This window comes from Anarhichas minor, unplaced genomic scaffold (assembly GCF_050575085.1).
Source record: "Anarhichas minor isolate MPS153535 unplaced genomic scaffold, ASM5057508v1 ptg000094l, whole genome shotgun sequence".
Taxonomy (NCBI): domain Eukaryota; kingdom Metazoa; phylum Chordata; class Actinopteri; order Perciformes; family Anarhichadidae; genus Anarhichas; species Anarhichas minor.
The window spans coordinates 518731-531618 of record NW_027466540.1 but is presented as its reverse complement, the minus strand read 5'-3'; the positions used below and the strand labels follow the sequence as shown (position 1 = coordinate 531618).

Here is a 12888-nt window from a genome sequence, read left to right as displayed (position 1 = left end):
ACTCGTGTTCGCCCACCGGGGTGAGAGTAAGACATTGGTATCTCCAGCGCAACTGCCCCCCCCCCCCCCCCCCCCCCCCCCCCCATCCCCCGCCCCCGGGACGTCTCCGACATCTGCCAAGAGTCTGAAAATGTGTGTGAGAGAAAGTGAGGAGTCGAGTGAGCAAGAGTGTGTTCATGTTGTGAGATTGAGAAAAATAGAAGCGTTACTCTGTGTGTGTGTGTGTGTGTGTGTGTGTGTGTGTGTGTGTGTGTGGAGGCAAAAAAGAAGAATGTGAAAATTAGAAATGTGTGAATATGTCTGTGAAAGAGATGCAAAGTGTGACTGAGTGCAGAGTGTATTTGTGTGTGTGCGAAAAGAGAAAAAAAGAGGAGTAACATAGTTAATGAGAACGTGTGTGTGTGTGTGTGTGAGAGTGTGTGTGTGTGTGTGCTCTCTGCCCTCTTCCAGCTGTTGTTTCTTCTTCTTCTCTCAGCGGAGGAAGAACAAAACTCTGCTGCAGCAAAAGAAAAACAAAATCCAAATGTGGCATCAAAAACATGAATTTATGTTATTTAGTCAAGAACTTCTCGATTCTTCCCCGAAGCTCCCACACTGTCAACGAGACGACCAGGAAAGTTTGTCAGGAGCCAGATGGTGTGCAACGTTTGGAGACAATACGAACTTGTAACACTGGAAATGATTCAGCCGATAAAAAAAACAAAAAGGAAAATTGTTTCTGTTTTTACACTTTTAACTCTCGTTTATTAATACTCGTCATTTTTCACCGAATGTTTATTCGCACAAAATCAAAACAGATCGCAGCAACAGAAAACATATCAAAACATCCGTTCTGCTGTGAACATAAAGCTTCATTTGTAAACTTGAAATAAAATGAGGTGAAGTGATGAACGCGAGAAAAGTTCAAATTAAAGAACAGAAAACATGTTTTTGGCAACAGCAGCAACTTCCTCTTGTTCTGTGTGAAGTTAGATTCATGAACGCTCGGTTCTAATACTCGTGTTCTCAAAGTAAAAGCATGAAAATCAACCCGCATTCTAACGTAATCCACCGCAAGACAGTAAATGTGCTCGTTACTCAGAGTGAAACTGGTTTAAGCAGTTTAACGTTTTTCACAGATGACTGACGAGAAAAAAATTAAGTAAAACATTTAAATTTAACAATTTGAGACCAATGTTCAAGAGACAATAAAATGCAAAAAATGTAATTAATAGAATTAATATAATATATTATAATAGCTATAATAACAATTGTAATAGTAGTAAAACAGCATAAAATAAAAAAATAGATTAATTAAATAACAATAAAGTAGAATAAAATCATACAACTTAAATACAATAAAATAAGTGATTATTACAATACCAATAAAAAATAAATAACTTTTCCAATTTAAGAACAATAAAATAATTTCATAAAATAATGAACTTGTCTGTAAACCATTCTTTATCAAAGACGTGGCTGAAAAGCAGATTTTTAAATTTATGTTTCAAACATTTCAACACTTGAATGTCCAACTTAGGAATAGTCTGCATTACATTATTGTATTATAACTATTGAAGCATCAACGTGTTCATCATGAGCTCATTTTAATTACTCTTTATTCTGCCGGGTAACGTGTGAATGTCAAGATGAAGTGCAGGTGTGCACTTCAAGTGTGTGTACCTTGAATCCTTTCAACATCTGGTGAGAATCGGAGCCTTTTATTCCATCTCTAATGCTTCTTGGTTGCATTTTCAGGTCTTTGATATCAGACGGATATCTGATCCAACAAAGACACGTGAAGTGTGAAAGGGATCTAAAAGTATCGTCAGTGGCTCCGGACCGCGACCCTCCGTCACAGGAAGCTGAGAAACAGTTTTTAAAACTATTCAATTCTTCACAAGAAGAAACAAAAAGAAGCCGAGATTAAAGAAAAGCCAGAAAAAAGTACTTTTGTCAAAGAGAGAAAATGTGTTTTCATCTTTCCAATCCTGTGTTTTTAATGGTTATCAAACACTCATTTTGTGTTTCTGCACTCGATGCTCTCACAGGAAGCCTCCTCGGGGTCACTCGTGAAGATTACTGAACTGTACATTCAGCAGAGATCCAAATGTTTGCAAAGACACCAAAGATGTCAAAGTCAGTTTCTGGGAAAGAGAAACAATTTGATGCATACGACATTTTAAATAATATTTCCATTTGATGGAGCTTGAATTTGTTGGAAATATTCGTGTGTTTTAGTTCTGATTAGAAGCTTCTTAAGTTTCTTATTCTGCTCGTGTTACTTTATATTGTTTGCTTTTATATTTAATCTTTTGTTGTTGTCATTTACCTACAATTTCTACTTTAGTTGAATATGTTGACGATACTTAATTGCCTTACTCTTATAGCATTACTTCTTTTACATTTAATATTTTTACTCTATAGTTTATATATGTTTCCATTGTTATTCTATTGTTTTTTTATTCTTCTTCTGTTGTAATGTTTGATCAAACCCTGAAAAATTAGTTTTATTCAGGATTAATAAAGTTTTCTCTTATCTTATGTCAACATAGAAGAAGTAATTATGTGCACATCTTGAAGCATAACGGCTGCAAAAAGAATAAACAGCTGCATTTTGGAACAAAAACCTTCAATTGTTTTGTGTTACACTTAAACAAAGGGGGTGTTAGTTAAGAGAAGTATTTACTTTATCTGATAAAAACTCACATTTTGGCACCTTGATATCCTGAGTGAAGTCTAAAAACATCTCAGGCTGCTGTCGGGGGAGGGGGAGGAAGAGGAGGAGGAAGAGGGAGAAGAGGAGGGGGAGGAAGAGGGAGAAGAGGAGGAGGAGGGGTGGAAGAGGAGGAGGAGGAAGAGGAAGAGGAGGAGGAGGAGGGGGAAAAGGAGGAGGAGGAGGGGGAAGAGGAGGAGGAGGAGGGGGAAGAGGAGGAGGGGTTCCACGCTGAAGCATCGCCTCACTCACCAGCTGCCAAAAATACTGATGCGTTCAGAATCTCCTCCTTCTTTACTCTTTCTTCTTCTCCTGAAAGAACGGGTTGAAAAGTTCAGTGTGAAATCACATTTCCGTGCGATATATAGAGCTGCAGTCGGGAAGAAAAGCTGCCGCGGCCCCCAAAAAGCTGTGAATGTGTGTGTGTGTGTGTGTGTGTGTGTGTGCGCGCTGGTAGAGCTATCTTTGTGAGGACCAATTAGAGTTTTAGACTGAGCGAGGACATCTTTGGAAAGTGAGGACATTCTTCCGTTTTCGTTTTGTTTGAGGGTTCAGAGGTCAGGGTTAGGATTAGGCTTTTTATTTGTGATGGTTAAAGTGACACTTTGTCTATTTTCAACCAGCTTCATTACAATGTGGACGGGCTATGTTGAACTTCCTGTTTCCCCCCCCGCTCATGTATCAGAAAAAGGTTTTAGCTTCAGGGCTGTTTGTTCAAACAAAATGTTCTAGTTTTGCATCTTTTGAATCTCAAATTAAAACAACCGCTAGAAGACCACGGCAGCAGGAAATATGAATGTAACAATAATAATAACTTTATTTATGTATCACATCTTTCTATCTGCACAGACAGCCTAGTTTTATGAAGACGTCTTTCCAGCGGTGAAATACTCACTGAAGGTTCAGGTAAGAGGTACGTCCTCACAAAGATAGAAGTACAAGGATGTGTTTGTGTGTCTGTTCACCTAAGTGCATTCATCGTTCTGCCTTTTAGCTCCATATTCATGCAGAGTGTGTCTGTGTGTGTGTGTCAGAGATATTCCTGTGAATTGCTACATTTAACAGAAGGCCGAATGTGTGTGTGTGTGTGTGTGTGTGTGTGTGTGTGTGTGTGTGTGGCTGCAGCGACGCAGTAACACTCGTTGAGGGTTTGTGGGTGAAAACATCTTTTGACAAACACTCTGCTCAGGACTGACATCTCACACGGCTGAGTTGAATCTGCAGCGTGGAAACCTGCAGGTGGAGGTTGGACTGTAGCTCCTCTGCTGCTTGTTATTGATTTAAAGCATTCAGAGGATTCCTGGATATTTTTACTTTGAAAGTTAACGAGTCTAACCACCTCAGGCCTCGACATTAACGGTTGCCCGATATTGATGTCGATATTCAGCAAAAGGGCTGCACGGCGGTGCAGTGGCTAGCACAGCCAGAGGGGCCTGGGGTTCGATTCCCCCTTTTGTGCATGTTCTCCCCGTGTCAGCGTGGGTTTTCTCCGGGTTCTCCGGTTTCCTCCCACAGTCCAAAGACACGCAGCTTTGGTTAACCGATGACTCTAAATTGCCCGTAGTTGTGAATGGTTGTCAACGGGCTGAACTCACCATAAAGCTGCAGACTCAGCTGCTCGTTCACTTCCTTCATTTCGTTAACGAGCAGCATCGTCTCTTCAATTATCTCTTAAACTTTCTGCCACCGACGTGTCCGACATTCACACCTATACTTTACACGGCCAGATGTGGGCAGCTGACAAGAGACGGTGATGTTTGAAAAACCTTTTTTTTTTCTTCAGTCTTCACACGACTACTTCTGCCACTTTTTCGTGTGAACATCGGAATGCAACACCGTGAACGTCTTCCAGGGAAGATTGTCCAAAAAAGCGTGGATATCGTCATCTTATATCCCACTTGCTACAGCAGCGGATCAGACCGGTTACCGGGAAGCTTCGAGGTGTGAATGTGTGGAGCGTTCCTGAAAAACATTACAATTAAATCTGTTATTTCCCCACTTGAGTTCAGCCAAAGATCTTCAGATTGGTGAGACTCTCTGCTCTGTCCTTCCGTCTTATTGTAATTAAGTGCTCTGCTAAACTTTTCCAAGTGGAGCGTGTTCCTCGGGGGAGCCATCTTTGAGAAGAGGAGTTATTAGTTTTGGGGACGAAGGCTCCCTTTTCTGTGTAATGACTCCCGTCCTCATTTATTCTGATGAACCTGTTTATAAAACGGGACCCAGGGACAAACTTTTAAAGTTATAACTCTTGAAATGAGCTGTTTATTTGAGATGAATTAACGGAAGCAGCATAAATGACTATTAAGATTCTCAGGTTCTGCTCAATGAAGAGGCCTCAAAGACTTCGTACATTTAGGTTAAAAAATATAGTTATTTTGTTTGGTTCATGCATTTTTAGATGTAAATTTTCAAAACAATCTTTATATTTGCCTTTTTTTTATTAAACATTGCGAGACATTACAGGCAACAACAGTGCTTTTCATACACTCGTCAATATCGAGATGTTGGTCCTTTCTGATTCCATAACATCCAAAATACAGATTTAGGTGTTTTACTACTTTGTCTGTTTGCGTCTGTAGATTTCTCCTAAATTCACCAAAAGTTACCATTAGATAATGCCTCATTTGCATATTTAAACATAACATTTCAGAAAACTTGTAATAAATCTTGTCTTGCTAAATTACCTTGAGTGACGCCTTCATTTGTGTATTCTGGCTGAAATGACAACAAAGAAGATAAAATGAGTTTAAATCAATATAAACTGCACATTGAACTTATGATGGGTTAAACGCAGCGGAGGGATTTCACTTCAGGGTTAGTAAAGTCTACAGCTGTGTGGTGCTCCCAGTGTGGAGCTGTGGTTACAATGTGAAGCTCCCAGTGTGGAGCTGTGGTTACAATGTGAAGCTCCCAGTGTGGAGCTGTGGTTACAATGTGAAGCTCCCAGTGTGGAGCTGTGGTTATGATGTGAAGCTCCCAGTGTGGAGCTGTGGTTATGATGTGAAGCTCCCAGTGTGGAGCTGTGGTTATGATGTGAAGCTCCCAGTGTGGAGCTGTGGTTACTATGTGAAGCTCCCAGTGTGGAGCTGTGGTTACAATGTGAAGCTCTCAGTGTGGAGCTGTGGTTATGATGTGAAGCTCCCAGTGTGGAGCTGTGGTTACTATGTGAAGCTCCCAGTGTGGAGCTGTGGTTATGATGTGAAGCTCCCAGTGTGGAGCTGTGGTTATGATGTGAAGCTCCCAGTGTGGAGCTGTGGTTATGATGTGAAGCTCCCAGTGTGGAGCTGTGGTTATGATGTGAAGCTCTCAGTGTGGAGCTGTGGTTATGATGTGAAGCTCTCAGTGTGGAGCTGTGGTTATGATGTGAAGCTCTCAGTGTGGAGCTGTGGTTACAATGTGAAGCTCCCAGTGTGGAGCTGTGGTTATGATGTGAAGCTCTCAGTGTGGAGCTGTGGTTACTATGTGAAGCTCCCAGTGTGGAGCTGTGGTTACAATGTGAAGCTCTCAGTGTGGAGCTGTGGTTACTATGTGAAGCTCCCAGTGTGGAGCTGTGGTTATGATGTGAAGCTCCCAGTGTGGAGCTGTGGTTATGATGTGAAGCTCTCAGTGTGGAGCTGTGGTTATGATGTGAAGCTCTCAGTGTGGAGCTGTGGTTATGATGTGAAGCTCTCAGTGTGGAGCTGTGGTTACAATGTGAAGCTCCCAGTGTGGAGCTGTGGTTATGATGTGAAGCTCTCAGTGTGGAGCTGTGGTTACAATGTGAAGCTCCCAGTGTGGAGCTGTGGTTATGATGTGAAGCTCCCAGTGTGGAGCTGTGGTTATGATGTGAAGCTCCCAGTGTGGAGCTGTGGTTACAATGTGAAGCTCCCAGTGTGGAGCTGTGGTTACAATGTGAAGCTCTCAGTGTGGAGCTGTGGTTACAATGTGAAGCTCCCAGTGTGGAGCTGTGGTTACAATGTGAAGCTCCCAGTGTGGAGCTGTGGTTACAATGTGAAGCTCCCAGTGTGGAGCTGTGGTTATGATGTGAAGCTCCCAGTGTGGAGCTGTGGTTATGATGTGAAGCTCCCAGTGTGGAGCTGTGGTTATGATGTGAAGCTCCCAGTGTGGAGCTGTGGTTACTATGTGAAGCTCCCAGTGTGGAGCTGTGGTTACAATGTGAAGCTCTCAGTGTGGAGCTGTGGTTATGATGTGAAGCTCCCAGTGTGGAGCTGTGGTTACTATGTGAAGCTCCCAGTGTGGAGCTGTGGTTATGATGTGAAGCTCCCAGTGTGGAGCTGTGGTTACAATGTGAAGCTCCCAGTGTGGAGCTGTGGTTACTATGTGAAGCTCCCAGTGTGGAGCTGTGGTTATGATGTGAAGCTCCCAGTGTGGAGCTGTGGTTACAATGTGAAGCTCTCAGTGTGGAGCTGTGGTTACAATGTGAAGCTCCCAGTGTGGAGCTGTGGTTACAATGTGAAGCTCCCAGTGTGGAGCTGTGGTTACAATGTGAAGCTCCCAGTGTGGAGCTGTGGTTACAATGTGAAGCTCCCAGTGTGGAGCTGTGGTTACAATGTGAAGCTCCCAGTGTGGAGCTGTGGTTATGATGTGAAGCTCTCAGTGTGGAGCTGTGGTTATGATGTGAAGCTCCCAGTGTGGAGCTGTGGTTATGATGTGAAGCTCCCAGTGTGGAGCTGTGGTTACAATGTGAAGCTCCCAGTGTGGAGCTGTGGTTACAATGTGAAGCTCCCAGTGTGGAGCTGTGGTTATGATGTGAAGCTCTCAGTGTGGAGCTGTGGTTACAATGTGAAGCTCCCAGTGTGGAGCTGTGGTTACAATGTGAAGCTCCCAGTGTGGAGCTGTGGTTACAATGTGAAGCTCCCAGTGTGGAGCTGTGGTTATGATGTGAAGCTCTCAGTGTGGAGCTGTGGTTACTATGTGAAGCTCTCAGTGTGGAGCTGTGGTTATGATGTGAAGCTCTCAGTGTGGAGCTGTGGTTACAATGTGAAGCTCCCAGTGTGGAGCTGTGGTTACAATGTGAAGCTCCCAGTGTGGAGCTGTGGTTATGATGTGAAGCTCCCAGTGTGGAGCTGTGGTTACAATGTGAAGCTCCCAGTGTGGAGCTGTGGTTACAATGTGAAGCTCCCAGTGTGGAGCTGTGGTTACAATGTGAAGCTCCCAGTGTGGAGCTGTGGTTATGATGTGAAGCTCCCAGTGTGGAGCTGTGGTTACTATGTGAAGCTCTCAGTGTGGAGCTGTGGTTATGATGTGAAGCTCTCAGTGTGGAGCTGTGGTTATGATGTGAAGCTCTCAGTGTGGAGCTGTGTGAATCGTTACTGCAGCTCGAAGGTTAAAAGATAATAAAAGTGCAGCAGGATGGCTCATCGTAGGTCCCCCCCCCCCTCACCCTATTTGAAGTATGATTCACATGTCGGCTCAACTTGTGATTAAATTCCTCACAACACGCCTCCTCGATTGGCCGCCACATTTAACCAGAACTTCACTGCTCCGGATGAGAAACGGCTTGTTACCAAAGAAAAGCAGCATCTTAAAGTAAAGTTTATTTTTCTTTCACCAAACAGCTAATCGTGTGAATTTGAGTTTTTTCGCCCCAAAAATATTTGTACAACTTGTTCTTCGCTTCTTTTCATTTCTTATTAAAATCAAACCGTTATTTTGTGACGTGTGTTTCATCATTTTGTACCAATTGTGAGCCTCGTAAGTTGAGCAGCAGGCAGAAGCTCAAAGGCTTCGTATCCAGAGGAACCGCTGACGGATGAGCAGCACAAAGGGTTCAGGTTTCTGGGTTTTTTTCGTCTTCAAACGGCTGATTGAGACTTAAAGCTGGAGACTCAGAGAGCACAAGTCCCTCGATGCCTCTAAACCACAGAAGGTCGACTTCAAGCTGCGCAGGGATTCAGATTCACATGATGAAGTTATTATTATCTATCTATTATCTATGTGTTGAAGGTGATTTAAAGGCGGAGTCGTATCTTAAACTAGTCAGTGGTGGAAAGTAACTCGGTACTACACTGAAGTACAAATTTGAGGTACTTAAGTATTTCCATGTTCTGCTACCTTGTGCTCCACAATTCAAAGGGAAATATTGCACTTTTCACATTTATTTGATAACTTTAGTTACATTGCCGATTCAGATTATTTCTACAAAACTTAATCAAAATACAAAACATGATGTAATATTGTAGGTTAAAATTAAATTCACAAGCTAGCAGTATGTAAAGTAATTCAAATGAGCTAAACATTAAATATATTGTACTGAAATGGGCCATTCTGTATAATAAGTATTTTAACTTTTTGTACTTTAAGAATATTTTGAGGATAATACTTTTGTCCTTTTACGTAATTAAGAGTTTAAATGCAGAACTTTTACTGATTACAGAGTATTCCTACACTCTGGTATTACTACTTTTACTTAAAGATGTTAAATTCCAAATTCAGAGCAAATCTATGATGGAGGGATTGCTTCCACACAGCTCTCAACATGGCGACGGCTAACAGCTAACGGTGCAGACAGCGCTAATAGCGCAAACAATGACAGAGCTAACAGTGTTTACCTGAGGGGGGACCGGAGGAATGGTGTGGGTCGGGACACCGTCATCAGCTATAACCGGCGGGAGGAAGGTTAAGGCACCAAACCTACTCGGTTAGGTTTAGACTCAAAAACTACCTGGTTAGGTTAAGTTACCAAACTATGTGTTTAAGTTTAGGCAACCAAACTAACTGGTTAGGTTAAGGTACCAAAACTACTTGGTTATGTTAGGGCACCAAAACTAGTTGCTTAAGTTTAGACGGCAAATCTACTTTGTTAGTTTTAGGTGTGTAAACAATTTGGATAGGTTCAGATGCCAAAACTACTTGGTTGAGTTAAGTTACCAAAACTATGTGGTTAGGTTTAGGCACAGAAGCTAGTCGGTTATGTTCCTACGTCAAAACGACTTGGTTAGTTTAAGGTGCGTGAACTACTTGATTTCTTTTAGGTGCGTATGTTATTTTTTTAACGACAAAAGGACTTGGTTAGTTTTCGGTGCGTAAAGTACTTGGTTATGTTATGATGCCAAAACTACTTGGTTACGTTAAGGGACCAAAACTACTTGTTTAAATTTTAGAGGTCAAAACTACCTGGGTTTAGGAAAGCATCATAGTTTGGGTTAAAATGAGTACCTTAATCCAGGAAATGAGTGTGTCGTGCAGCGTTCAGGACTCGCCTCCAATGTCTGGAAAGTCAACTTGTTGAGACTGTAAGTGGTGTAGTTGAGCAGTTGCGAGTGCGTAGGGAGGGTCAACGCAGCTAACTAGTTCATTTTAATCTGTGAACTGAACTTTGAGCGAACAACACTGACGACAAATATGTGAACCAATAGTTTATCCTTCCTTACAGCGAACAAGATGTTTTAACAGCATTTGAGTAAATAATCTCAGTACATTTAAATCCTGTTGACATCATCGCATGTTACTGAGACATGTCCAATCTGTCCAAATGTTAACTTAACTATCAAGATGTGTGAATATATCACATAAACATAGATTATAGAAGGCAGACATGGACCTGTTGTTATTCACAGCGTGTTTTGGTCAAAGTGACACTGAAGTATTTAGAAATGATTTTTTGGGCTCCTTCCCCCGAGTCAAACTCGGGAATATTTGGATTTTACATGCAGATGTAACACACCTGGAGTTTAAGACTGAAAGCAGCGGATCACCGGAGACTTCGGGTCGGCTAAAAGGTCACGCCGCTCTGTGCCGTCTTAAAAAGAATCTGCTCCTGAATTAAGATTGAGCAATCAAAAAAACCTCTGACCTCTGACCTCCAAGTGGAAGACACCCCAAAAAGGAGCATTTCTCTACAGGGATTGATAAATGATCCGATTATTATTCTGCACAGAGTGTGAGCAGTAGATGAGAATGAGTGTGTGTGTGTGTGGGGGAGACGGGGGAGTCAGTTGTGTCCCTGTTACTACCAGGGTTCAGATGAACACCCACCTTTTTACCGTTTTATCATTCTGCTTCACATGCACACGCCGTATTTAGAAGAGCTCCACTGAAGCACGTTTGTTTTAGTAGAACAAACAGCTCTTTTGTTTTTAAGTCTGAAGGCTCTGAGACAGCAAATCAAGCTGCCATGTTTGATATGTTGATTCACGTTTGCCCTCCACATCGAGGTCAAAGTTTAGCAAAGAAAAACTCTCCTACCTGCAGAATTCTTTTCTTTGTTTTAGTCTCTTTTCACATTTTCTCTGCCAAATTACTCCAGATATAGAGCAGTTCAAATATCTTTGTTCCGGCTCTGCGAATGAATATGCATTTGGATTACGAGGCGGACGACGCGCTGCTTGGCTGCACAAGCTGAGGTGATGCAACGACTCCGAAGGAAAAAGACCAAACATCCAATTACGGGCCGAACGGCGGCGGCGGCGGCGGCACGAAGAGAAAGCGCAATTACACGATGACGAGTTGCATAAGCCTTTTTCTCAGAATTTCCGTCCCGTCTCTCGCTGACGTTCTGACATGCGAAGAAGACAAATGACGGCCGCTGTCTCACCGGCCAATTAAGACACAGACGTGTTACGTAATGGTGTTTTCAGGAGATGCAGATTCCGGCGAGTTTGGTAATTTGACCGGTTGATGTGTCGACCGGCTTTATAAGTGGAGCAGCAGGATCTTTAAGGCCTCGGATACACTCGCTGTCTAGATATCCGAAAACACAGCTGGGGTTGTGTTGAACATTTTCAGAAGATACAGCAGCATAAAGAAGCTGTTTTTGAATCCCTCGGAGTTTGACAAGGAAATCTAGTCGGGTGTTTCTCATGAGACTCTCACCTGTGATTTTTATCTTTTTTCATTCTCTGTCGTTTTTATTCATGCCGGGAAGCTTATCTGAGCGTGTGCTGTGTTTCTCAACAACATCCTGATTGACATTCACACAGTTACACCGGCTCACACCTGGGAGCTACAGAGTACAACCTCGTCTGCTGCTGAGCGTCCTCAGAGGAGGAGGAAGGGCCTCGCTCACGGTCCCAGGGCCACGTGTCTCCAGGCAGGGGTGGGGTTTTAACCCGGCCCAGCAGCCCACCAGGCCTGTGGGTCGCAGGTGTAACGGTGTTCTGGACACAGTTCAATGCAGAAAGCATATTAAACTAACTCACTAAAGTCTGTCTTTGTATTTTCATATGAAGAGGATCTGCAAAAAGCTGCACCTTCAAGGCTCTTTACAGAAAAGAAAATACAAATAAGTGTCAAATGCAAATAAGAGAAACTATGAGATTGAAAAATTAAGCAAGAAATAAAGCAAAGCGGATTTAAAACCTAAGTTAGCCACTAACAATTTTAACATTTAAAGCTAATATCATACATTATGGAGGATGAAGGAGGACAACATTAAAAAATACAAATTTATAAAGAAAATAATACAGAAATGAATACATTTAAAAAATGAATAAATAATAAAAAATAACAGTTTAAATCAATTTAAAAATGATGAAAATAAAAAGGAAAATGAATGACCATTCATTTTTGGTACATTTAATGGCATATATTAATTCATTTATGGAGTTTAATCATTTATTTTGGATTTTTGCAGCTTCTGCCTCCAAACAGCTTCAGCTTCAATTCAAAGATTTCAAAACTCACCAGGAACTCGAGTCGTTTCTCATTTTTTCTGCTTGTAATCCTCAGCGCTCGTACAGCTCGTAGAGCTCGTAGAGCTCGTACAGCTCGTAGCGCTCGTAGCGCTCGTACAGCTTCAGGCTGGAAAGCAAAGATCAAAGTAAATTAATTGTTTGTATTGGAAACTTAATGCTCCATATTTGTTGAGCTGTTCTTACCTGTAGACGTGTCTCTGTATGGTTTGCACATTCAGCTCACCTGCTGTTCGCTGACTAAAAGAATGTGCGACATTACAAAGTTAATTTCAGGCAATTTATTGGAAACATACAAGAAAACTATTTTTGGACACATAAAAAAACATTACTGTGCTCAGTTTTTGTGCGAAATAGAACAAACCTACATCCGTTTGTGTCTTAAAATCGTCTTTCTATGGAGCACAATTCAACATCACAATGTCAACAACCAATGAAAGCTTTATTTGTAGATTATTTGTTTGTTTGTCTGCAGGATTACAGTGAAACTAATGACCCCAATTTCATGATAACTGGTGGAAGGGTGCAGAATGGGCCGGCTATGAATCCCGTTCGATTTTG

General features: G+C 42.1%; 1 long non-coding RNA gene across 2 annotated transcripts; it reads right to left on the bottom strand.

Annotated features, from left to right (window-relative positions):
* Nucleotides 1-553: 553 nt before the first annotated feature.
* LOC142939185 (uncharacterized) lies at nt 554-11807 on the bottom strand. Of its 2 annotated transcripts, XR_012949925.1 has the most exons (4): nt 11510-11807; nt 5380-5410; nt 4462-4657; nt 554-3007 (listed from the first exon to the last, which is right to left on the bottom strand). It is a non-coding gene; the product is annotated as an uncharacterized LOC142939185 (long non-coding RNA). The 2 variants fall into 2 exon arrangements; XR_012949924.1 differs by lacking the exon at nt 11510-11807 and having other exon boundaries at nt 5380-5511.
* Between the last annotated feature and the right edge of the window lie 1081 nt (nt 11808-12888).